The sequence below is a fragment of the Pinus tabuliformis genome, chromosome 4_1 (assembly GCF_031772625.1).
Source record: "Pinus tabuliformis cultivar Carrire ecotype Pingquan chromosome 4_1, CPIR1, whole genome shotgun sequence".
Taxonomy (NCBI): Eukaryota; Viridiplantae; Streptophyta; class Pinopsida; order Pinales; family Pinaceae; genus Pinus; species Pinus tabuliformis.
Window position 1 is genome coordinate 105,745,740 of NC_142303.1, and position 26,660 is coordinate 105,772,399.

A 26,660-nucleotide genomic window follows, 5' to 3' on the forward strand; every position below is an offset into this window, starting at 1 on the left:
GAATCGATATGATTATATCCTCCAAGGAGCCTCTACAAAAATACTTTGTTCAAACTCATTATTTTTCGGATCCTGGAACCTTACCTTCATTTGCGACCACATCAGATGAGGGGTAGGTGGGTGGAATAGCACCTTCTATCTCTATAGCAGAACTTAGATATGAATTTATTGATAACTCTGTAGACAACCATCCGACTACCTTTTCAGAGGAAGAGTTAGATGGTACTATGGATCCTGCTTGGAAGCTTGACTCTACTTTTGCTATGGATTGCTTAGATACAGTTTTTCCATCTGACGAAGCAATATTTGAAGCAATGATGATGGTAGATCGACTATTGGAAGATTTCCATCGTCGTTCATATTTTCGTCCTCCTTTGCATGAAGTCGAATCTAGGTCCACCAGTCTGCCTACTAGCAATGTTTGTACAGTTCCTTTGGCTCCAACACAGTTATCTGCCAAAGGTAATATATTGATTGGCTCAATGACTATACATATAAACGTTGCTAAGAACAAGCTGGTGGAGCCCCCTGATGGGCTCTACCTTAAGAGGAACTTTTCTTATGTTACGGCCGAGCAATGGCCTCTTTGTATATTTTGTATTTTTGTACATATTTTTATCGAGAGTTTTTTTTTTTTGTGATATCGACATTTTTTAATCTGCTTTGGCCTATTTTTTTTCCACAGTTTTTGCTCTCAGCACAAATGGTAACAATGGTGAGTCAAAAAGTCATTTTATAAGCTTTGAAAATGTCAAATTTTTTCAAAACTTTATTTTGTTTTGTCTTATGAATATTTTAACTTAGGAGCTTGGATTATCAAGAATAAGTTGTTTTTCAAGACATTTTGGATGCTTTTTCAAAAAATTCAAGTCGGTTCCATGACTGTTGACCTATCATGGCAGGTATCATTTACTCACTGGCATATAGGTTAGGGAAGCCATTTTTCCGTTGCATTTTGCATACTAGCCTCCATTTGTCGATACACTTGCCATAGGGTCGATCCCATCGTGTTATGGTTCGTAAACCATCTTCACTCACTGAATTTTTAAATCATGACACGATGGTAGAGCCATCCTTTTCATGGGCATCGTAGTTAGCACCTCACTGACATTGGTTTCCCATGCTGCTTCATTGAGTAGGCTTGGGAGTCCTCTCTAGTCCCGCCATGACTTGTGTGTTGAAGACTCATTCCTCTTTGCTTCTTCGCTTCGTTCTAGCCTTATACCCTAGAGGCTCCTTTGTGTTGAGTTGTACTACTGCATTGCATTTTGACCATTTGCACCTTTTGGCCTTGAGCCGACTTCACTTGGACTCATGTTTAAGCCACTTTTTGACCATGACATCTACAAAATCAAACTTGCAATCCCTTAGCTTCTGCAACTTGACAGACCTTCAGACCCGTGGAAGGAACATCCCTTTAAGTGTCCTTGACCATTTTTTCCTGCCTACATTGAGCATAGGAATGTTCCCATCCTAGGAGCTAGATCATCTGTTTCACTGACACTCGTTCTTTCCACTGTACTATAGAATTATTTTATTCTTTTTCCAGCTTAAAGAAAAAGACAAAAAAATTACATATTCCAAAAAAGAGCGGGAATGGGACAATATTTCCATTTATTGTTGGCAGCTAGAGTCAGTTGTGTCACCCTTGAACAAAGCACTCAAAAGAAAGTCTCTCCTCCATTTGGGTGGGATTTAGTTTGACTTAGGTATGCCTTAACCTTGTTATTGAGTCAGTTCTCCTCTAATTGGTTATCTCTTCCAATCATATGGAGAGTTCGTTCATGCCTCTTGCATGACGAACTTATATAGAGTCATCATATGCTGCCACATGGTCATCATTGAGTCATGCTTTTGTTCAAGGGAAGTAAGCCTGAGTCAGCCTCTTTGCGGTGTCTCTTGACCTATTTTTCAGTCAGCCATTCTTTGTTGATCAATGTCTTGTCTATAATCACATCAATTATATTGGTCCTTTACTCGTGCCAGTTTGAGAAGGTCTCCATTGACTTCTTGTTGGCGGGTCTTTTCCTTATCGATGACGACATCTTACTCTAAGGACAGGCCTAGAGCTACACCCTGGCCCTATTTTCATTATTTATAGGTCACCTTGTGCTCAGCATCAATCAGTATCATGGATCTTTGACTGAGTGGTTTCCCTTGTGCTCGACATCAACTTTCATTATCACACATTGGGATTCGTGCAGTGCCTTGGTTTCCATTTGATCCTATTGGTGGATTCCTCGCCTCTGTGTCAGCTTTCATTATTGGTTGGTTCAAAGGGTTTCTATCGTGCACTAGCTACATCTTATGTACACCAAAAACGTGCTTCGATCAGGTTACTACATCTTTTTTCATCCAATTCCTTCCACATTATTGGCCTACAGGTTACACTCACATTAGACTGATGAAGGATGCCTTAATGCCTTCCTTCTAGCGGATCTTTCCCTATCGACTATGACTCATTGCTCTGGGACAAAGGTCTATAGTCCATTTGGTAGTACCTTGGGGTTTGCAGTCATCAGTGGTAGATCCTTCGCTATCAACAGTGGGAAACCATCATTGTCTCCTGATTGACAGATTCTTCCAGGTGTTCAACTTCAGCTCATCTATTCGCACTTGTTAGATTGTACTGGGTACCTTGACTCTCATTATCATTATCGATGAGTGGTCTCACGTTTGTTAACGGTATATATCAATGACCGGTAATCAAACGATTTCTCACATGGTCTACTTCAGATAATTTATTCCCGTTGTGTAGAAATGTACCACAGCGATCGATGAGGACCTCAGGTTTCATCATCATTATTTGGTTCACTTGCCTGTTGCTTCTATTGCTACTAGTTGACACCATTCCATATTATATGTTGCAGTCCTTCACAACGACATCCTATATGCTGGCATCTGAGTTGCGATATAGTACCATCTTATTCCATCATGTTCATTTGGTACTATTGGGATCAGTTTTTGACATCAGTGATCAGCTTCATCTTTCAGCTTCATTGATCATCTTCTTATATGTGATATTTAGACATGTACTTGTTCGATCATGATTAGATGATTCGTTATGTACTTTCAGTTCCTTATACTTGTATACATAGTGGATCCACATGTACTTGATATACGGGCATGCTTTACTTTCTTTGAGCATGGGTATGCCTACCTTAGATAGTTGTTTCTTTCTAATCTTCTTTTGTTGGCTTGGCAGGGTAAAATCTGGTTAAGTCCTTCTCAGTTTTTGACAGGTTTCCTTTCCATATAATTAATACATTTCAGCCATCATGTACCCCTTCTGATCTCATATACGAGGGGGCATCTATTATAGCTCCAAATATCACCCTTTGAATTTATGATGCTTGGTTTATGGCCTAGGGCAACCCCTTCTTCCAGACTTAGTCCAAATATTTAAAAAATAGTGCTTTACTCCCTGTACGTGACTTTGCCCTATATTAAACGCGTGTACCTATTAGTGCTCGTGGCCCAACTATTCCCAACTATTTCCCAACTAAAAATCTAATTTGGGAGAAGTATAAAAGACTTTAATGGGAAGGTCTTAAGGAGGAGAAAATAGAGAATTACTCTGCTAAGATTATCCCATGATCAAGTCTGAAGATCCCTGTGCTTCAAGAACTTCCCCAAGTTCAGGAAACCCTTGTTTCCTTGAGAGTTGATATCCTTTCACTTGTTGGAGATATCCTTGTATTAGTTATGGAAGAAGCCTTTTGAAGATCGGGACTAGACAGACCTGGAGGATGGTTCTGCTTGGAGCCGAAAGAGGAAGACTCAGGTGAACTCTTTCTATGTTTTTATTATAGTTATTTGCAATAAAAGAAACATTGTCTTGTTCCTAATATCAACTTTGTTCATGCATCTAATGTTATTGTTATGGTTTATATATGAATGACTATTTCAATGTATAACTAACCATCTACCTATATGTTATAAAGTTGATTTCATTATAATGCTTTATCTATATGCTGATGTGCGTCTTTGAATTGGTTGTTTTGCAGGTTCAAAGATCATGAGGAGTTGTAGAGGGTTTGAACCTTGGCTGGAACTACCTGAACGAAGGACCCCTGGGTATGTACATCCTCGCATAGTTTGCTTGTTTAAGTATTTTGCCTGAGTTATACGCTTTTTTCTTGGTGTAGATTACTCTTTCTCTGCTAGAGTTCTGACCCAAAGCCCTACGGGACTTTATCCCTTAATAGTACCAACGACAGATCAGGTTCCAATGCCCCCAATACATGATCTACAAGACCATCTGTGTGATCATCAACAGATGCGGAGGTGGAATGAGTAGCCACATAATTGACTTGTGGTGGGGAAAGTACTACTTTCAAACAAGAGCTAATAGGGGACGATGGTTGCAAAGGAGGTATCTGGTGACTAATGAATGACAATTGATCAAGAGTCACAATTCGTCCGTCATGTAGAAAGAAAACCACATGAAAAGTAAAGAAACAAGAGCTCCCATGACATAAATATAGTCACGGCCAAGGAGAAGATTGAAATCTAACAAGCCTTGGATGACCATCACGTCTATATAGACAGTCCTGCCTCTCAAAGTAATGGGGAACCGTGGAAGGATCCCTAAGGGTTGTCTAATTCCTTCGTTGAAAGCCAACAGATTCTGGGTGACAGGCACAAGCCATGGGGAGCCCAAATATTGCCTAGTAGTGGAAGACATGAGGCTAACAGATGCACCTTCATCCAATAGAGTGCCAGGGACTGCCATATTATAGGCATGCATTGTGATCTAGAAAGGCACATAGGATGCGAGGCGGAAAGTAGTTAAGTGACTCCAATCAAAGGAAATGACTGAACTACTTGGTGGGGGTATCATATGATTGGCCCCATGCGCTGCAAGAATAGAAGAAGGACTCTCCTGAGCAGCCGAGATAGGAGGGCCATCCTTTGATTCATGAGAATCTGAAGAGACGAGAAGAACATGAGCAATATGATCAGTATGCACTTCCAGAACAGAGTGGGAAACTAGTGGTGAAACCAAGTCGACACTCTCTTCGACCAATGGTTGGTCAAGAATAGACACTAGAGAGTCAGGCTCAGGAACAACAGGGTGGGTAGGAGATGAATCTAAGTCAATCTCTTGACCAACCGGGGGAGGGTCAGAAGAAAGCCTCTGATAACCAATAGGGAGTTGGGGGTAAGAATCTGTAAGTTTTTCCAAAACTTTGGAGGCATTATCCATAAGAGGACAAAGGTGAAGAAGATGTTCTCCTTCACATAACCTACAGGGAAATATAATCTTCCCTTTCTTCTTACCATCACTAGCTAAGAGCGTAGCATCGACATGATCTCCAGAGGTCGATGAGGATGGTTGATCCAAATTTTGAGACCATACCTTCAAAACTCTGGGAATTTCAGGGCAACCTCGGAGGAGATGATCGCCCTTACACAACCTGCAGGGGAACTTAACCTTCTGTGGAAGATAAGAAGGTTTGCCTACAGAGGGTGCATTGGGAGTAACATTCGCACGGTCAACCCCTCGCTTAGCTGACTTCTTCTTCTTCATCTTCTTCTTCTTCTTCTTAGCCTCCTGGTTAATAGATTTGAAACTTTCACCAAGCAAAGTGGAAGAGGAAGGTGAAGAAATAGGGGAAGAAGGCAAGGGGTCAACCTTAGAATCGTCGTGGTGTGATTTGAATGAAGGAGATGGCAGGAATGGAGTTGAGACACTCGGGATTACTGAGGTAAAAAATAACTAGACAAGTAAACAATGGTTAACCTAGGGAGGGACAATGTTGCCATATAATGAGCACCAGCGTTTTTGAAGGAAGGAAAAGGACCAGGGTTCCCTTCTGAGGGGAACCCTTGATTGGTAGACTTCGGAAATATTGCCATTGGAATCGACTCTAGAGAATCACTAAGGAAATCAACTGTTACCAGGAATGTTTCGTGGGAAGTTAATTTTAGAACATTGAAACAAAATGTTGCCATTTCATGTTTTAAGAGTCGAGAAAAGAACAAAAGGTGACTCCATCACTTTTGATTGGAAATGAGCTTGAAAGGACAAGTGCTTTGATGATCCTTTTACTTTTAAAGAGTCTAAAAGGAATGAAAGTGACTGCTCTGGAATTCTAGGCAAGAGGTTTACCAGAAAATTCATAAAACTGCATATACACCTCGGTAATAAAATGAAAGAGAAATTACCAAGGACTTCCTGTACTACAGTCAATCTTCCCAAACGCTATGTTTGGTGCATTGCAACTCGTAGGGTGGTAGAGTCAGCTTCCTATGGATAATAAGATGATAACCTAGTGAGGTCTCCCAATATATACGCGACGGTATGGGGAGCACAAATCCGTACTAGCATCTATTGTATCACAAAAGGAGGAATCACCCAACCTTAGTGAGAACAATAAGAACTAAGTTTAACGACATTGGAACACGTCTCTAGCCTAAACCTCTAGATATGTGAGCATTAGGTTCCAATGCATTTTTAAGTTCATTCAATAAATTTTAACAGTTAATCTTGAATTAAGTCTTGATTTTAAGGCCCTATCGAATGTATCCTTAACACTCCTAGGATGCAACTAGATGAGCAGAAGGACCATTTTCGTTGGATGAATAACTAGCTAAGGAAGAGTGAGAGGTTCAATGCATAACAACTGAATGGAAAACAAGCAAGCCAATTAAAGAAAAAGGAAAACTTTGACCATCTTCTCAAACTTGCAAGCAATCCAAGAAAGAATGAGAAATACACTTTTTGCTTTTCAATGTCTTAATCTCAAGAATCTACTAATGAAAAAAATCGTCTTTCAAACCTTAATACAAGATGAATGCACTTTTTGATTTTCTTGAATAAACGATAAGCAATTACATGCACAAATGAATCAAAGACTCAAACTAAAGAAATAATCCTTTTTATAAAACTGAAAAACTATCTCATTGGCTGGGAAGCAAAGAAATTTATGCCAAGCGAAAGGAGCCCGAATGAACAAGACAAGGAATTTCGGTGATCAAACACATGCACCAATCAAGAGAATGACAAACAACAAAAAAGAAGAAGCCTCAAACAATGAGAGAGATTTTACCAAGCAGAGTCTAAAGATCTCAGTGAATGAGTGACCCAAGCAAACCAAGTAGTGGAAAAACCCTAGGGTATTTAGGTCACACGATTCAAGAGAGAGGATTTGGAAAGACTTAAAAATCGAAATCAAGAATCTTAACAACCAACACTTTTGACACAACAAAGAGAAGCAAAACAAGCTCTGAGGACAAAACACACTGGTTGATCAACCAAACAAACCTCAAAATTTGAAACTCATAGGAATCGTCGCAAGTAAAACACTAGCAACATGCACTGACAACAAATCATCGCACCTCCCTAACCAAGCACTTTGCAACATCATCATGAAAGTACATCAGTTATCTACACCGAGCCAATTTCAGGCCTCGGCGTGATTGTTAGACAATTCATTCACAAGCCAGAAGACAACGCAGACATGACTACTTCATGACTGTTAGGAAATAAACAGCGACGACCTAGAATCAAAAGCAAAACATGAAAGCTTGACTAGAGCAGGGCTAGATCTATCACTCAAAAGGGTGGGAAGGCTATAGAAGTAGTCCAACAGCTTCCAGAATGAAGTATGCTACCCAAATAGTAAGAAATACATTAAACAAACAAATCCAATCAACACAAAAGACAAAAGACAAGTGCCCAATGGATTCACCAACTTGTGACATAGGTAAGTTCCCTCTGTGGACAGAGGCAACCCCTCTAGCCCTACAGTGGGTCTAGTCACTACACAGACAATACCAAAGAAAATTTTCTTAGAAAGTTGGTGTTGTGAAGACCTACCTTCAATCCGACGTTCGATGAAGTCCTCGTCGTGTTGCTCCAGCTCTTCGTTCTTCTAGTTGTTCATACCTGAAAACAACATGTAGAGAAACACCACAAATGCAAATATAAAACAACCAAACAATCTACTTGAAGAGTCAAGGAACCTCAAGCTATCGACATATAATTTTACGCACGACATAGGAAAAAAACTATTGATTTGTATTAATATAAATCAAATTAAACTTACAACTGGGCCTTGACGTCGTAAGCCTCCTTGAAGGGTCTTGTTGGTATGTCTCCGTAAGCATTTACTTGTGAACCATCTCCCAAGGGAACATATGACTCTCTCTCCTCTCTAAAAGGGTTGATACTAGAAAGCTCTCAAGCCAACTCTACTCAAGCATCTCTCAAATCAAAATACAAATAAGGCTACTTCCACACTCCAATAAAACTCTCTACCTCTACTCCTCTCTTAGAAACTTGAAACTATCAAATTACATCTAGCTATCATTCCATTACATCTAAGCTAATTGATGTTATTCATGGAGGAGATATTTATAGGAGGGAGAGGTCCCATAAGAGAAGGAAGCAAGAGCTTATCTCTTAGGGAGGTTGCACAAAAGGTGGAACAACTATCCTAGAGGAGAAAGGCGAGATCAACTGACACAACAACTAGCCCTAGGACTGCAGATGAAGCAATTCATCTCGAAGTTTTGACGAGTCCTTGAAAAACTTGCCAAATCTGGCTCGTTGCGGGTGGAACATAGGGACAGAGCGAAGACTTCGCTAGGGCTAGTGTTAACTTGACAATCTTCACGAGGGGGCTAAATCCTGCCTCATGACGACCCAAAAACTTAGGTAAAAGGGGTCTTCTTCAGGGATAATGAAATGAGGCATTATTCCTGAGATTGCAAGGAAGGTAATGACACATAATTGGCAACATGACACAGCACAGATGTCAGTAACATGGACCAGAAGTATCTAGGATCAGGGAATGCAGACTCAGTGACAAATTACTGTGTAACAGGGTCTCCCCATCCATTCCCAAGTGTGATTTGGTAGGGCGTTCTCATCTGACCCCATATTCAAAATAACTTGATTCATTTCATACTCTCCTATTTGCGTAGTTAGTCTCATCTCCCGTCATGTTCTTGTTTTATGCTTTTGTTATACAGTAAAATGACCTCCTCATCAACTCAGAGGGGAAAGACATGATGATGAAGAAATGACCAAGTTCACAAGCCTTGTTTCTAGTGAGCTCCAATATTGCAGCAATAATGCTGCAACTTCTGGGGCTTCCTTCTTTACTTTTATCAACCTAGTAGTTTGTAACAAACTTGGAAGTGATGGTGCTGTATACACAAGTACTAGCTTTTACTACAGGCTGTCACTTGGTCAGTTGGCGCAAGATCACTAGGAGCTTAAGCCAACTTCTATGGATTCTCAGAAGAAGCTTTTAACTGTGATGAAAGGAAGCTAACTCTACAAGGACTATTCTATCTATAGAAAAAGAAGGAAAACTAAAATGTAACGCAAACCATAGCAAACCCTAACTTACCTATTAACCCTACTTTTGCAAGAAAAGAGATGAAAACTGATGAAATGAGTGCCATTGACTACTGAAAAGGTAAATTGCATTTATTCAAGCTACTTCTAAAAAGAAATGAGAAGAAAACATCTTTTTGTGTTTTTGAGTGTTTTTATGTCAAATTATTATGCTTGTGATTTATCTGGTTGTGACTGTGCAAAGGTTTGGTGGCAAAGGAAGATGGATTTGGCTTTGGAAAAGGGTGAGGGAGGTGTGGAGAGGTCCTAAGAAGCCCCTAGTACCCTTTTGAAGACTTCCATAGTGATCGGACTTCGAAAAATCACTCATAGGAAATTCTACAGGAGGTTGCAAGGGATCTACAAGAGGAGGCCGAGAGCTATCTTTGGAGTTTTGAAGGTAGAAAAATGATGGGAAAGGGGAACTGAAGGCTAGATGAAGGCGTTGAGGTGTCTAGAACTTGTTAGGGAAGATTAGGAATGAACGTGATGGTTGGATTTGTTCAAATGGTAAGAAAGCAACTTTATGGAGAAATACGCAAAAATTAGGGCAGTTTGGCAAAATGTTGCAAATGACATGGGAAATCTATGAGAAGTGAGCTGGTGCTAGCTGGTTTATGGATGTATGGTGAGCTAAGGTGTCCTGCAAGAGAGCTGCACATCTACTTACAAAAACTATTCAAAGAAAGGACTAAAAACTGAAATTTCTCTAGCTTGACCTAATTTTTGAACTAAAAACAGAAAATGCTGAATAGTAACCTGTGAACAGAAAAGCATGTAGAGAGATCTATGGTAAAAGAATTGGAAATGATCTAAGAAACTGAATCTAAACCAATATCAATCTTTCCAAACCGTGGTATCACACTAGTAGTTGCATGGAAGAGCAAAAGCTGTGTTTTTGGTGGCAGCAGTAGTGCCTTGACCTCAAATCATAGTCCCAAGAAGGGAGAAAGAAGATTAGGGCCTGTTGTTGGCCTTTTTGAATCTTATTCTATCAGTGTAGTAACCTACTTGAACAACTGAAACAAAAAAAACTATGCTAACCATCAAAAGCAACCTAATCTAACAAAGTAAAATGAATCTATGCAACAGAAATTAACTCATGAACTGAAGCAAAAACATATAAGTACATAGTAGGAGGTGTTGGGCAGCTTGGGTTGGGCCCTAACCCAAGAGATTCAGCCCTCTGAAAGAGATCAATGCTGGCTCAAAAACTGTTTCATCTTCATTATCAAAAATAACAGTCACATTACATAAATTGTTCTCAAAAAGGAACTCAAAAATGAGCTGAACACAATGTTGCACAAAAGTGAAAAAATCTACTAATAACTGGCTAACCTACTGAGGCTCTAAGCCTTCTTATTTATACAAATAGAGTCCTTCAACAGTCCTCCTAAAATCAAGGAACTTGGCTTCCTAGGACTGGAGATAAATAGTGGTCCTTCTTTACTTGCTCGGCTGCCCCTTGGAATCATCAATGTGGACCCTTGTGCTCCGAGATGCTGATGGAGGATTTAAGGAAAGGGGATCATAAATGAAGGAGACACCCCACTACAAGTCCTCTTCCCTGCTTTCCTCGAGTTTTGGCTGCCATTTGCTCATAAATCCCTTGACTTTGTCCAAAATTGACCAAAAACTCTGCATAAGGCACATATTAGACTACATGGCAAAATGACTAACCCAATTCACTATATTAGCATAAATATATTAAAAAACATATAATAAACTAATGAGAATGGTGGATTAAGTTGAAATAAGAGGCAGAATGAGCCCATATAATTACCCATTTCTAGGGATCATCATCACCTCCTACTGAATGGGTTGCTCATCCTCTGAGCAACTAATCTAACTCTTCATCCTTGATGGCTCTAACAGATTCCTTGACATCCCAAGCCTCTGATGTGATGTCTTCCTCTTTATCATGGAAACCTGCTTTCCTATCCACTTTTTCCCATTGTTTATGTTCTTCCTCCTCTCTTACTCCTTCCAACAGTCCTAGTAGCAGTGGAGGATTGACTTTATGGCCAATCCAATTTGCCTTCAATCTTTGCATTGAGTGCTTATACAGGGGCACTCTTCTCATGGCTTCCCTCATCCTGTTTGGGGAGTGATACTCCCTAATCCTTAGGCTGTGTGGCAAGGTATTCCACCTTCTCATGCAAGCATGAATGCAGTCATCCCCGAACAATCTCTCCATGTCCTTGAAGTGAGCAATAGCCTGGGCCTGCTTATCAACATAGTCTAGGACAACTTGAGGATTAGCTGCAAGGTGTTGGTGGGCATAGATGAGAGCTAAGGGGTCTACTGGTTCTGCTCTAATCATCAAGGGCTCACTCAGCTCTTTTGCCATCATTTTCTTGATTTCCACTACCCTTTTCTCTTCATGGCTCATCCAAGATGCCATAGCCATCAACTACAAGTCTCCCAATGCAGCATTTGGATAATTCATGTCAGTAAGTGCCATGTTGTGCAAGTAAAATTTTTCTAGCTTTGATTTATCCTCAGCTGAACTATGATCACATAAATGCATGAATTGGCCATAAAACTGAAAAGGTATTGTGCCCCTTTGGGCTAGTGTCTTAATCTGAAATTGGAGCCACTAATCTTTGAGGTACATTGCATGTGATTTGGCTGGCTGCATACACTGCAATGCCTCCATTGCCTAGCTAGCCATGCAGGCTAACTGGGCTTCCTTTACCTGTAGCTACCTTTTCAAAATCAGTGCTTCATTTTCTACCTGGGATTATTTTTCCTGTTGCTGTTTCATCAATGTCTCACTATCTATCTGTGGTTCCCCTTGCTATTGTTGTCTTTTTAATACCGACAGCTCCTTTCCTCCTTGAGGTTCCCTTTCTTGTAGCTGCTTCTTCAACATTTCATTTTCTTCCTCCAATTGAGCTCTTCTGATGCTTTCTGTATGCTTGACCATGCTCAATTCTTTGCCCATATCTCAACTTGTTTTCCATGTGCCCAATGTCTTCTACGCCTTTTGATTTTGCAAACTGCATCCACGTATGGGCACTGACTCTTTCCTTTTCCAGCTCGAAGAAAAGAGGCACTGCAAACTTTTGTGGGATGATCTTCCCACCTTCCAGAAGGTTGTAGTAGGAGCCTAAGTTAAGCTGAGGTCCAGGCTCTAGCATCTTGTTTGCCTTATCTTCCTCCTGGGTCTGTTCTTCTACCTTCTTTTCAAGTTTTTCAGTTTCTTTGAGCTTTGCCAATGTCTCCTGTAGAGAGGTCTGCACCTCCTGTAGGACTGCTTTAGAGTCCATTAGTTTGATCCTTTCTTTCCAGGTAGAGGTCTTAGGGCTTCCTCTCTCGTAAGTGATGGAGATTTTGGAGGGAGATTCCTCCTTTGTTATAGCAGGTACATCCTCAATGATGATGGGTTCCTTTGAAGGTGGATGAGGCTTCCCCATCTTGATTCTAGTGCTCTTTTAAGCTTTGAAGTACATATATGGCTGTCTCTTCCTTTTTCCTTTGGGCTTGGCTAGAGTACTAAGTGCAGCAAGAACAGTTGTTGCTTCTCTTGCTAATGTCTTAGGAGACACTTCTTCTTGCTGTGCTTCTTCCTTCCCATCTGTTGTTTTACCTGTGTCTGCTATCTCTAGTGTTGTTTTCTCCTCTGCTTGCTGAGTTTCTGCCTTTCCTGTGGCAGCCTTTTTCTGAGTTGTCTTGGGCTTCTTCTTTTCAGTTCTTGTCCTCTTCCTTTTCTCTACTGTGGTTTTCCCTTTTTTTTACTTTTGATGCTGTCTTTTTCTCTGCTTTAGGCTTATCTATGGTGGTGTCATGTTTCTCCTCTTCTCTCTATTTTTTTCTTTTTCTTCTTCCAATTGAATGTTCTGTTCTTCTTCATGGATTTCCTTCTTAGCTTCCTCTTTTTATTCCTCCTCTTCACTTCTAGATGGACTAAGGTCATCAGTGAGAGTTTTTATGTCATCTTCTTTAGTCATGTTCCTAAAAATCTCCTAGGCTATAGGGATTGTGTAAGTGCGTAGGGCATCCTCCACCAGCAATTTAATGAGCCCATGGTAAGCCAGTTGGTTTGGAACCCATGCATTCAATTTGGTGCTACACTCTATCAAGGATTGGAGGAAAAAGTATGGAAGACTGAGTTTTCTAGATGCAGGCAGGTCCATGCCATATCTTAGTTCATGTAACAATCTGAAGTGATACCCATAGAATATGTTGTATCTTCATTCACAGGAGATATATTTCATGATCTGATAGCTGACCTCACCCCATGGATAAGGTATACTTGTCCTTCTGATCCCATTCTTATCCTCCATAGGATGTTCATCAGGCTGGAAAAAGGTCTTCTTAGCAACTTGACCTAGTGGTTTTTCTTCTTTGCTCCAGGGGAGCCCAAGTGGAAGACTTGTAATTCTGCTGATGAACTCTAGTGTAAGTTCTATGGTTAGACCCCTGAAACTGACTGTAGCATGGGTTTTTGAATGGGGTCTTAAAGATAATAAAAATTCCTCTGTGACTTCCTCATCATACCCATGAAACTTCTCAAAGAAAGGAATCCAATTTTCCCTGGTAAAGAGGGCCACCACTTCTAGATGTTCATGCAATTTAGTTGAATTCAGAGGCTCCTTCCTCATAAAACCCCCTATCATGATGTTTAGTGACTGCTGGAAATTCTCAGGTGAGGAGGGAGACAACAAATTTCAAACTTGGAAACAGAGGAATAGCTGAGTTTTTTTTGGAACCAGAGAGAGTTTTTCGTGTTTCTTCTTTTTAACAAAAACAAATTGCAACTTTCCTACCCTTCAAACTCTGTTCTCAACCTTAATTTACTTCTCAGGCTGTTTGAGGAAATCAATATCTTTTTAAAAAAAAATAGAGAGTAAGACAATGTTTTTTTCTTTTCACAAAGTAAGAAAACCACCCAATGCAAATTCACTGCTTTACAGGCTTAATTTCCTATGGTTGTATCATTTATTTACACAAGAGAATACCACATAGGAGAAAGAGATAGAATTTCAGTGCAGAGAGTAAAATGGAGAGATTGTATATATTTAAAAACACAGGCAAACTTCTATTCTCAATTTTTCCTTTCTTTTCAACTCAATACTTTTCTTCAAATACCACCACCTTTTGTAGATCTATGAAATGCAGAGTGGGATTTCTGAGCCTACCTTTTTTTCAAGCTCAAATTTGGAATAAAATCCTGAATTTTCCCTCTACAGAGCCGCTCACTGGCCTTCCTGTAGAAAGGCTCCTATAGATTGTGTTTCCACTCCTGTAGAGTGCAATAATACTCCTGTAGAGCCCGATAAGCAGAAGGGTTTTGAAACTGGTAGAGAGTGACTGTTTCGAGGTTCTGAAGGTGGTAGGTAAGTTGTTGCAGTTGAGAGCATGACAATGCAAATGAAAACAAAGTTGATGAAGGCATCGACTGCAGCATACTTAAGCTTACGGGCATATTCTGCGATGACAAGGTGAGGTGGCAGGAAGGGTATGTTATCCCCATCCAGACCATTGGTCCCTACTGTTAGCTACCTATACCAATAGGTTTCATATTTCATGATTGGCAAAGAAAGTTCCAAATATGCTCTGCTTTGATGATGCAAAGATCCCATATTTCCAAGAGAAGACACTGTGTGTATAGAGCTTGATGTGCACTCAATTTTGATGGATGGTCCAACAGCCTAATCTGGACCATGCCATGTTTAAATTTTTGTTGTAGAATAGAGAAAGAAGTCTGTCCAAACTGTTTAATCTTGGCAGACCAGTAGCTTAGGTAGAGAATTAAGGTTCCCAACTGCTTAATCTGGGACCTTGGAAGCAATAAGGGTAGTTCTAGATAGAAAATCAAAAGAAAAATCCAAGAGAAAAGAAAAGGCAAATAAGGGTCTGCAAGTCTAAGTGCACCCTCCAAGAAGAAACAAAAAATGCTAGGCAAGTAGATGGGTAGGCAGATGGGGTTGCAGAAATGTCATTCCTTACAATTGAATGTATGCTAACCTATTCACAAAGGAAAATCAATGGATTGAGAAGCTCTTCTTCTCCATCAGGTGGCAGCAAAGCAAAGGAGCATGTCTAACTTTCATTTTCCCCTTTCCCATTCATTACTAACATCCCTTCATTAGTTGTGTTCATGAAAGAATTTGAGGTCTTAGGCTGGTTCTTATTCCTTTAAAAGCCACATTTCTTGTCTAAAATTCTTTTCATTTTGATCTACTCCCTGAACTAAGTGATTTTCAAATAAACTTAGTGATGTCACTCCTCATTCACCTTTTCCATCCATATTAACCCCTAACTTCTATTATCTAAATCCCCTATGTTACCCTTTCCCTACTATTATAACACTATGGTGTACAAACCCCAAGCATTGTATAAATATCCCTCCCCTTGGCATTATAGCCATATGATTCACTGTTCGGGATTAAATTGGCATCTGGTCAGTTTAAGAACCCCAAACCTTACCCCTTTTTCCCCTTCTGGAGCCATTTGACCCATTAAACCTTTCATTGGCTAAGAAACCTTGTGAAAAAACCCCTTTTTACCCCTAACCCGCTTCATTTGCAAAATGCGCATAAAAACCCACTTTTTCCATTTACCCAAAGTTTTAGCGCTGTCCGCATTTTTATAAAAATACATTGAAAAACCATGAAAATCCGCCATATTCCAAAGGTTTCCGCCGGGCGCAAATCCCAAAAGAAATATTATTTTAATCCCGCCCGCGTTCGTATCGTCCCGGCCATCTCAACGATCCGTCGACCGTCGGATCAGGCCCTTTTCATCCGACGGCCCTCGTACATATCGGACCGGCCCCGACGTCCGAAAGATACCTTCCGATATCTGTCAGAGGGTGACGTCAGGCCTCTGCCACGCGTCACCCCCACATCGTATCGGAGGTACCTCTGACATTTCCGCTTCCGTATGGAAGGCGGTGCGATATGAAACCGCTAACCACCTCCGGTTTCGGTGAACCCGCCTGCCAACGTCATCGCCAGCGTCATCGCCGTGTCAGCGCCCCGTCCGCCATCTGCCCCACCTGTCTGCCACCTCACCATCCCTGTGGACCTCTCTTATGCCGCCACGTCACCCGATGATGTCATGCTGACGTCATCCGACCTTGACCCCACCTGATGACGTCATGCTGACGTCATCCAAAAAAAGCGCCAATGTTCCGAAAAATCCATATTTTGGCCAAATTTTCGCGTTTTTCGCACTTTTTGCCAAAAACGCTGTTGCTTTCTCTGCATGGTTTTTTACGTTCAAACCGCACACCAACCTGCTGAACTCAACCTGGAGACCACCGGCGCGCCATTTCCACCTGCATTCGTGACCATTGCTCGCTATTTACCAGGTATTTATCCTTGTGAAATCCCTCCTGCGCCTGGTTTGTCTGTAAATTACCATAAAAAGCTTAAAACACTGAGAAACTTATAATTCACCGGCAAATCCCCTGTGCCTGGTCCCCATTTGCACCTGTAAGGTCGAAAATCACCGGCTGAGCCTTGTTTGCCCGAGCTTTTACCAAAAACTGCATTCTGTTCGCGCAATCGCGAACTGGTAACCCAAACCGTACCAATTTGCTGTAAAGGAGAGATTAAGGTTAGACATTGGTCTTATCCATGCATTAAGCAGTATTTCAATTGCTGCAATTGACCATTTATCCTCTGTCCTTGAGTAATTCACATTTCTCTGTCAAAGTAAACTCTTTGTGTTGCTCGGCATAGTAACACCAGTCTATAAACAACAGAAATCCTTAAAGCAACCATGGATCCACCAGTAGCCCCGGTGGCATTGAACGTTGCTCCATTGAATGCCCCTCAGAGAGAATTGGAGTGGCAGCCTCTAGCAGACCTGGACTATCAAATTTCAGAGGAAATGCTGATGAGGACCAAGTTCCACATCCACCTGCTAAATGAATTGAAGGCTAAACATGAGAGTGGGACAGATGTGCTGGGCATATGGGACTCTTTTCTCCCTATCTTCAAGCTCCCTCAGGTCAATCAGTTCCCTGATTTGATCCACCTATGTGCTGAAAACTATGACCCTACTCAGAGGGCAGTGCTTGACCCTTCAGGCTCAGCTGTTTTCTATATCACCCCAGAAGCTATCGAAGAGATGCTCTGCTTCAAAATTGAGAAGAAATTGGTCCCTCTTTCACTCATAGACTTGATAAATCAAGGAGCCAGGTTGACAGATGCTCAGGTCACCAAATTAAATCAGTTGTACATTGACTTTGACTCTGTGAAGTATCCTCCTATCAACCAAGTATACCTCAACCAATTGGGCAGAGATCTTGCAGACATGATTAGTCCCATTTTGGGCTATAATTCAATTGAATTTGTTGATGAAACTGTGCTGGTGATCATGCTAATGTTCGCTCCTGGCAAGTCTCCAATCTGCTATGACTATGCCACCTACATCTCTGATAAGATACATGAGCAATTGATGAACTTGGCAAGAGAAAAGGTGTTCAGATACACCTCTTACATATACCACTTAATCCTATATTATCAACATGAAAAGTTTTCTTTTGCTATGAAAAGGGTGGATGCCCAAGGCAATCCAAGGTCAGTGGTCTATTGGTCCTCTGTCTTCCACTGCAGACCTAATTCCCCATATACTTACTGTGAGTTCATAGATCTCTTCATCCACCCAGCCATGTCTCTGATGATGAGCTCACCTCCTCCAAGACTAACTGATGAGATGCAAAGGGTACTCCAGTTGTCTAAATCATACAGCATTGGGGACTGGTACTTCTATCAGAACCACACGGTCATCAGGATCTATGGGTGTGAATTGCCTCCCTACAGATTGCCCAAATATGTGCCCATGAGATTGTTTTCCCTTGAATATTTCAGGCAGTTTGGGAATGCTGATGTGCTACATTTTTCAGGCAAAGGCAAGAAAGCACAACTCAAGGTCAGGAACCAATTAGGCCACTTTATCTACAACAAAAGGGAGGAAGGTTGGAAAGAGGCGGATAGCATGTTAGAATCCCTTGGCTTGCAAACCAGTTTCCTTTGGAAACCTTATGACCCCAATCACTTCATAACTTTAAGAAGGGTCAAGTATAAACTGTCTGGTTATGATCATGTAAGGATTCCTCACATAGAAAAATATGCAAATCAAGTAAAATGGAGGAGAGGAACCTTAGAGGAGGCTGTCACACAAGAAGAGTTAAATCAAAGAGCGATAAGAAATCTGAGGAAGATGGCTGACCTTGAGCTTTGTTCACAGGTGTTTACTCTTCCAAGCACTCAAGTGGGAGCAGCTGCCTCTTCCTCCACAGCAAATCAGCAAGCAGTTAAGGCTACTGGGCAGACTTCTAGCAAAGGCAAGGAAAAAGAGATGGAAACCGAACAACCACCTCATGAGGAGGTGCAGCAGCAACAAGAACAGGTACAACAACAACAAGAGGGGCAGCAAGAGACAGAGCAGCCATTACAGCAAGAAAAGGCAGCTGAGGCCCCAATTTTTACTGAGCAGCAGCCACCACAAATTGTGCCTCCTAGGCAGGAAACAACAGCCGAAGCCTCAGTCCTCCAAACCCCACAAAAGGAAGACATAAGCAGAAAGAGGGACAGAGAGACTCCCCTAACCACATCAATAAGTCATGGGGAGAAAAGGCACAGAATGAATCCCCTTTCAGATGAGGAAATGCCTATTGGGCAGTCATTGGGCATGGGCCCACCAAGTCTGGAGGCCTCAGCAAGTTCCTTCCAGCAGGAACAAGAGAGGATGATGGGAGGAGAAGTCAGCTCCTCAAGCCAGCAGAGAGAAGGTGAACGGAGCATCAAACAGCAGTTCATTGACATTAAGAGGAGGAATGAGCCAATAAAGATACAACTATATAATCATTTGTTGAAAATGGCTCCCACCAACCAGCAAAGGCTCATGTCTGCATATGATGTTAATGAAGGCAAAATGATCATGAGTCACTTCATGCCAACTGCATTGCAGCCACAGTCCCCTTCAGACTACTTGAGGACCAATCTTGAGGTCCTTGCCAAGGACATCCACCCAATGGACAAAATCGAATTGCATAAACAAACGGGTGAGATGGTGTATGCCTCCTTGGCAGACAAGACACTGGATAACTACAGGCTATAAAATAGCCTAAATAATACAGCTGCCCAACTTGAGTTGGAGAGAGCATCCTCTCAAGCAAAGGACAACAGGATCAGGGCCTTAGAAGATATAATCATAGAGATTGGACATGATCCTAAGGACATCAAGGGCATACAAGAAATATTGAAATTGAGGGATGCAGACATGGCAGCTTTGAGGAGAAAGATCAAAATCCCAGCAACAATTCACCCTCAAACAGATGAAGTTGCCCAGCTGAGACATGATCAAGATGCCACAGCTTTGCTGGTGTCTTTATATAAACAGCTGATCCAGACTCAAGAAAAGTTGGGAGAATCAGAGGCTGCACAGGCAGCATTGCAAGCATCATTACAGCAAAAGGAAGGAGGTCAAACATCTCAGCCTCCTCCTGAAATAATTAACCTTGAGGAAGCTCCTCCAACTACTGCTCCTCCTACTCAACAAACAGATCAGGCAGCACCTTCTACCTCAGCACCAGCACCAACAACAGAGCAGGCTCCAAGCCTAGATATGCAGAAGCTCAAGAATGAAATCCAAGCCCTGGAAGCCCAAATGTCAGAGTTAAAAGAGGCCAGGGAAAATTTGGTCAAATTAAATGAAAGATATGACAAATCTAAGCAGACTGTAGCAGAAAAGGGCAGGGAAATAAAAGCCCTTAAGGACAGGATAAAGGAGCTGGAGAAGGAGCTCACACTGGATAAAGTGACAGCTGAGCTCAAGACAGTGCTATGGGCCAATATTGGCCAATCCATCACTGATCAATGGCAATATATTGAGACAATTCATGAGCAGTTGGAGCTCATTGCAAAAGCACAAAGGGAAATTCAGAGATCAAGGGCCTCTCTAGGCAATATGCCTGAAGTTGCCAACAGGATGATCAATGTGCTTAATAATAGAACAAGTGCTCAGTTAGAAACTATGGGAATTTCCAACAGGACTGAGACTATCTTGTTAGTAAAGAGGGTCCTAACACTAAGAAACCTGGTGCAGACATTAGAAAGAAGGACCCAAGACATGCAGACAGAGGTCAATAGATTCATGGACAAGTATGTGGCATTGCAAAACAGAGGTCTCCCTGGCTTACTGAACAGCGCAGGAAGGCTACTTACACATGAGTAGTATGCCAAGAGGGTTAACACATTCGCCACAAATCTGATCACTGAAAGGCCCAGCACCTCAGAGGAAACAAGGCTAGCTACAGGACAAATTCTCTACAACATGGTAGAGAATTTATTCTTTATAATGAATGAAATCAAACATCTGTTTGAAGTGCCTCCCAATTTCTATAAATACACAAAGGCAGATGAGACTTTGGATGCAATTCTCAGACATCAATTGCCCACACAGGAATGGTGGACTAAGGCAATACAGATGATCTTATAGACCAGGAAGCCATTCACTAAGTTTTTTCATCAAAAGTACAAGTTGGCATGCACAGGAAAACTTAGTAAAATCAGCATGCATGAAAAGGGAAGGGCTGAGCCAACTCAGCAGATCATATTCGGCCAACAAAGGAAGATTGACAGCTAACAGGTAACAGGGCCGAAAAAACTACAGCACGACATGCCATAAAGGCGCATTTTTCAGAGTTAAAGCAGAACGGTCAGACCGACTCAGTGGCCTCCAAAGGCCAAAATATCTTCTGACATACATAAAGAGCACTTATTCTGTATTCAATGATGTAATAACTTCTTATCTACTTTCTGTACAAGTTGGTGAATGTATTTATTTCTCAGATGACTCAACGCCTCAGATATTTTTGTATGACCGTTTGTATATATTCCCCCTCGCATAAGTTTGCAGGGGTTGTTGTTGATTTCTCTTCAAGAGTTTCTTATGCTGTATTTTTCCAGACTATTAATACAAAAGTTGATGGAATTTCCAAAGCTCTGCGTTATCTGAGTCGTTGTGGTGTTTTGCTGAATGTTACAGGATTCCTGCGTGTTTCATGGCACAATAAGTTTTCTTCAAACTCTCGTTATGTGTTTATGTATCTTTTCATAGCTCATTCATATTCTGTGTTTTACAATTAATGGCAAGGAAAAAGAATAGTTCTAGGATTTAATCACAGTTTACCCTAGACTCAATCTATGCCATTATAAGTGTTTTCTTCAGTTACAGGTATGAAGGTGTAATTCTTAATTGCTGCACTTTCAAACTATATACTTTCACAGTGATTGTTGTTTCAGGAAATCAAGTTTGATCCTGTGCAACATATCTCTTTCTCACACTCAGCTTAGTGGAAGATTCTTAATTGCCTTTCACTGGTTGAACACACATCACAATCACAATTTCAGATTTGTCCCATGAGATATTTAAATGGCCCTGTAATTCCAGCTACTCAACCCAATATTCAGTCAACCTGTAGCCACAGACTCCATTGCCCAATGGATTAATACTGCCTGAAAACTTACACCTTAGATGCAGAAGACTTCCCTCAACCAAAACATAAAACAAAACCCTGAACATAATAGCTAGCCTAAAATACTATCAAAATAGAGACAAATCATAAAGAGAGAGCCCTCTCTGATTACAGTTTGGCTAGAAACAGTAATCCAAAGATTGGTTAGTGGTTACCCCGGCCGTATTCCCTTGGGAGTCAAAGGGAACAACCTGGGTGTTAACACCTACTCCAGTGCCATTATGATACTTCATGCCTCCTACCCGCAATCACTTCCATCACTCCCATTATACACCGCCACCACTACCTTTTTTGAGTTTTCTTCCCGAGTTGACTGAACACACGTGCTGATTGCACCCATTGAATGCTTTGAATTAGACGAGGCTTGTTTGAACTAGACGAGGGGTGCTATTTGAACTAGACGAGGGTGGCCAATTAGTTGGCCCCTAATTTCATTTAATCATGACCATCTCAATTGTTCATGTAGTTTCTAAATTATACTCATGGAACAGAGGAACGGGTTTCGTCACTTCCCTGTTAATTGCTATTGTGCTTTGCATGCTCAGACTTTGGCACTCTGCTCATGTATTGCTACTACTGTTGGTGCTCATGGCTTTTGAACTGGTGGCTTGGCTACCTCATGCTAGTGTTTTATCATCTGTGGCTGCATTGACCCTGCCTCTAGAGCTCGATTTTTAAGGGGATCAGCTGTTACAGGAATCCTGCAGGATTTCCTGTAACTGCTTCTCCCTCTAAAATTTCTGGCTAAGGTTTGAGCAGGGACTGAAGAGATAGCTGAGGAAGGTTTTGAAGGAAAAGGAAAAGTAGTTGGCATACACTAGGTAAGAAATAAGTTAAGGATGTTGCGGTTTATTCTTCATTTTTCTCTTTTTTTAGAAAAAACAAAAGAAACAAGATTTCTATGTGTTCTGTGCAGGGAAGAAAGAAGTGAGTGGAAATGCAGTGGTGTAGGTATGGAATGGAGATTTGGGAGGATGAATGGTGGCAGGGAGGTCCACAGGTCTTCAGGACAAATTTCTAGCCCTCTGATTCTTTTCTGAACTTGATTTCAAGCTCTCTGTGGTTTCTATAGGAGCCACCTGTAGAATGCACAGAGCTTCCTGTAGGATGCATAATTTCCTGAAAAAGTGAGACCAGGGCTTGGGAAAAGACAATGGCGATGGAGAAATGATCTATCAGGGGTGTATTCAGCCTGGCCATGTTCCTTTTTCTTCTGTGACCCTCTTGCAATCTGCAATACATTCAAAAGAAGTTAGTTTTTTTCTCTTTTTTTCTCTCTCTCTTTTTTTTTTGAGACAGTTGGGGTGCCTCCAGGAGGTTTTGACCTTCACTACTTGCTTTGGGTGCCTCCAGGAGGTTTCCACCCAGGGATATTTTATTCTTTTTTTTCCTTTTTTTCCTTTTTATGTTTTTCCTTTTTTTTCTTTTTTTTTTCTTTTTGTTTTTGTTTTTGTTTTTGTTTTTGTTTTTGTTTTTGTTTTTGTTTTTGTTTTTGTTTTTGCTTTTTTTTGTTTTTTTGTGTTTAGAGTGTGGGTGGAGTGGAGGCAGAAACCCGCTCCACTACCAACACTGTTTTACTCAGATTCTCAATGAATTCTTGCTTGGAGAGGGGCTTCCTGTAGATCTTCAACCTATGTCCATTGACGAGCATGGGGATGGCATCTTCATTGATGGTCCGGATCAGAACTAAACCATTGTCATTGCACTTTTCTACTGTGTATGGTCCCATCCATCTTGTCCTCAATTTTCCCTTGAAATATTTATATCTTGAATCATACAACACCGCCCAATCTCCTTCCTGGAATTGTTCCTCTTTGAGGTGTCTGTCATGCCATATTTTCCTTTGAAGCTGAACTACCTCTGAGTGGAGAAGGGCTTACAATCTCTGTTCATCCAATCCATTTAATTGAAGTGACCTTTCATTTTGTGCATGGCTAAGAATTAGGTCCAGCTGAGTTGCCATCCTTAGTGCGTTATATTCAAAATATATTGACAACAAAGACTTCTTCCCATAGACCAACTCATAGGGTGTGAACCCTGTGGTGGTTTTCCAAGTGGTGTTATAGGCCCAGATGGCCTCAACCAATCGATTTGCCCAATCTTTTCTACTGCTTCTCACTACCTTGGTCAAAACTCCTTCCAAAGCTCTGTTAGTGACTTCCACCTATCCATTTGCTTGCAGATGATAAGGGGTGGAAGTTCTGTGCTTAATTTTGTGATGTGTGAGTAGGTCTTCAATCAAATTGGAGGTAAAATGACTCCCTTAGTCTATGAATAATTCTCTTGGATAGCCAAACTTGTAGAAGATATTCTCTCTCAAAAACTCAGCTAGTTTTTCTTCTGTTGTTGCCTTGACCGCTTTTGTTTCTACCCATTTTGTCAGATAATCAGTGCACACAATGATGTAAGATTTCTATTTTGAAGGAGGGTTGATAGGACCCACAAAGTCCATGCCCCACTTCTCAAATGGCTCGAAAGTCACTTGAGGTTGCAGGGGCATCTCATCCCTTGGAGTAGGTTTCCCCATCCTTTGACACCAGTCACATTGGCTGATATATCTCCTTACATCTTGATGAAGAGTGGGCCAATAGTAACCTTCTTGATTTTGAAGGCAGTCCTTTTTGCTGCAAAATGGCCCCCACAGGGCCCATCATGACAGGTTAGGAGTGTTAGCTTCCTGTTGCAACAGGGTTTCATTTTTCATGATTAACATTTTTACATGCCAAATATGTCATACTTTGCAAGCTGCAGTGTTCCATATTTCCAGAAGAGACCAAAGAAGAAAGCCATGAAGTGTGCTTAGTTCCAATGCCAATGTTGTACTCCAATTTTGATGAGTTGTTCCAGTTTTGAGGAGTTTTCATTTAAGGGAGGTCCAAACAGTCTAATCTTGGTCTCCCTAGGTTTCAATTTCCTGTTTTAGAATATAGAGAATGTATCTGTCCAAACAGTTTAATCTTGGGAGATTTGTAGATAGGTAGAGAATCAAAGGGACCCAACTGCTTAATTTGGGCCCTGGCAGAAATAAGTGTAGACTTAGATAGGAAATCAAAAAAAAAAAAAAAATTAAATCTGGGTCTGCAAGTCTAAGTGCACCCAAATAAAAAGAAGAAAAAATGTTAGGTGAGTAGGCTGGGTAGGTAGCTGTGAGATTACAGAATGATAATTTATGATCAATTTTGTGTTACAAAGTGTTTTATATTTTCAGATCACAATTATCAGGCAGGTTTCACCTGGAGGAGCTCAAGCTGGACATCACTAACTCCCCCTTCCTCTTATTCCCCAAGTGACTTACTAATTTCCCCAAAGAGGTCAAGATCTGCTTGATTCCTCTTAGTATTCATCATTTTCCATGTCATTTGTCTTGGTGAAGATCTTCTTCACTGAAGGATCCTCTATTCCTCATCTATGAGTCACTTTTCCCTCGAAAATTAGCCTAAGGTCCCCCACCTTAGCGCATGCTTATCATCTCCATATTAACTACTAACTCTAGTATGTAACTCCCTATCAGTTTTCCCCTTCCCCTACTAAAACTATGCATATAAAACTCCCCTATGTAAATATCCCCTCCCTGGAAATAAAGCTATATTTCTTCTAAGTCAGGGAAAAAGCAGTCTATCTGGGGCTGTTTTTAGCCCATCCGTGTCCTAAATGGGGTTAGTATGACACCTGGTCATGCTAACAACCTCTCCCCTAGCCCTAAAACCCTCAAAAACCCACATTTCCGCCCTTATCCTAAGTTTTTGTGTATAAATCGTTAAACCCCCGCTCATAAACCCTCAAAAAACCCATGTTTTACCCCTTATGCTAAAGTCCCAAGCGTAAATACATTAACCCGCCCATTTATAACCCCCATAACCCACATAAACCATAGTTTTACCCCCCGTTGCGCCGTATTAAAATTGGAATATTCTGTGTATATTCCCGTCCCTTATCCCTCCGTCGTATCATCTTCCCCGCCAACCGTTAGATCTGGCCCGCCCAAGATCTACGGTGGGCGGGCCTTCCCATCTCCAAGCCGCCCGAAGGTTAGCGTCCGGGAGATGGGCGATATTCCCGCCGTACTCCCGCCACGCGTCGCCCTCTGGGCTGTGGCGGAGTCCCCTCCCCCGAAACCACCTCTGTCCAAAGGCGGTGCACCCAGAAACCACTTACCGCCCTCCCCCCTGTGACGTAAGCTCCACGTCACCTGCCGTGTCATCCGCCTACATGGCCTCCTACCACTGTACCGCCGAGTCACCCTGCCACATGTCCTGCCACCGTGTCCCCTGCCGTACTACCACGTCACCTCCGTACGTGATGATGTCATCATGTTGACATCATCCTGCCACGTCATCCGCCATACAAGGCCCCACCATGCTGACGTCATGCTAACGTCATCAGCAATTTTGGCACGAAGGGCGAAAATCGCACTCTGGAGCCCCGGAATCAGTTTCTGAGGCAGTTTTTGATGCATGATTTGCGCCTAGCGCATATCGCGCATCGCTGGGTAAAATAGGCCAAAATGGAAAGCCTCAAATCGCGCAGCCCCCAGCAAGCCCGAAAGGCGCAGAATGACTCATTTTTCTTTGCGAAGCATTCAGAAAGGAGCCGAAGACAGTTTTAAGGAAGATAGAGAGCCGAACAACGGCCATTAAATGTTGATTTAACGCACAGCACATCAAAGCAGCAGCCCAGTTATTTTCAAAGAGTATCAGCCAAGATTTTTTAGGGGCTCGAAGCACCTGAACATTAATGAGTTCCCAAAAATTCTAGTCAAGAGGCGTAAGCCCATTCTGGCCCTCAAATCACAATAAAGGCATTCAAAGC

General features: G+C 41.6%; 1 pseudogene; it reads left to right on the forward strand.

Annotated features, from left to right (window-relative positions):
- Positions 1-227: 227 nt before the first annotated feature.
- Positions 228-26,660, forward strand: part of LOC149174442 (uncharacterized) — an 86,550-nt pseudogene continuing 60,117 nt past the window's right edge.